The sequence below is a fragment of the Eimeria tenella genome, genomic scaffold (genome assembly GCF_000499545.2).
Source record: "Eimeria tenella Houghton genomic scaffold, Eth_scaff2859, whole genome shotgun sequence".
NCBI classification, from domain to species: domain Eukaryota; phylum Apicomplexa; class Conoidasida; order Eucoccidiorida; family Eimeriidae; genus Eimeria; species Eimeria tenella.
In genome coordinates, this window is record NW_013542735.1 from 1,895 (window position 1) to 2,207 (window position 313).

Here is a 313-nt window from a genome sequence, read left to right on the forward strand (position 1 = left end):
CCCGGAAGCCGCTTCAGCTGCCCAGCATCCAGTACCCCAAAGGGGGCCCCCGGGTCTAGGCTTGGTAGCTGCAGGGCCATGGGGTAGCTTCCGTTGGTGGGCCCTGCATGCAAACCCTAAACCCTAAACCCTAAACCCTAAACCCTAAACCCTAATTCCTAAACCCTAAACCCTAAACCCCGGCTCTGCGGCTGCTCAAACTCACACTTCAAAAAAGAAAACTCGTCCTGCTGCTGCTTGCTGCTGCTCCGGTCATCCTGCCTCTGCAGCTGCTGCTCCAGCTGCTGCAGCTGCTGCAGTTGCTGCTGCTGCA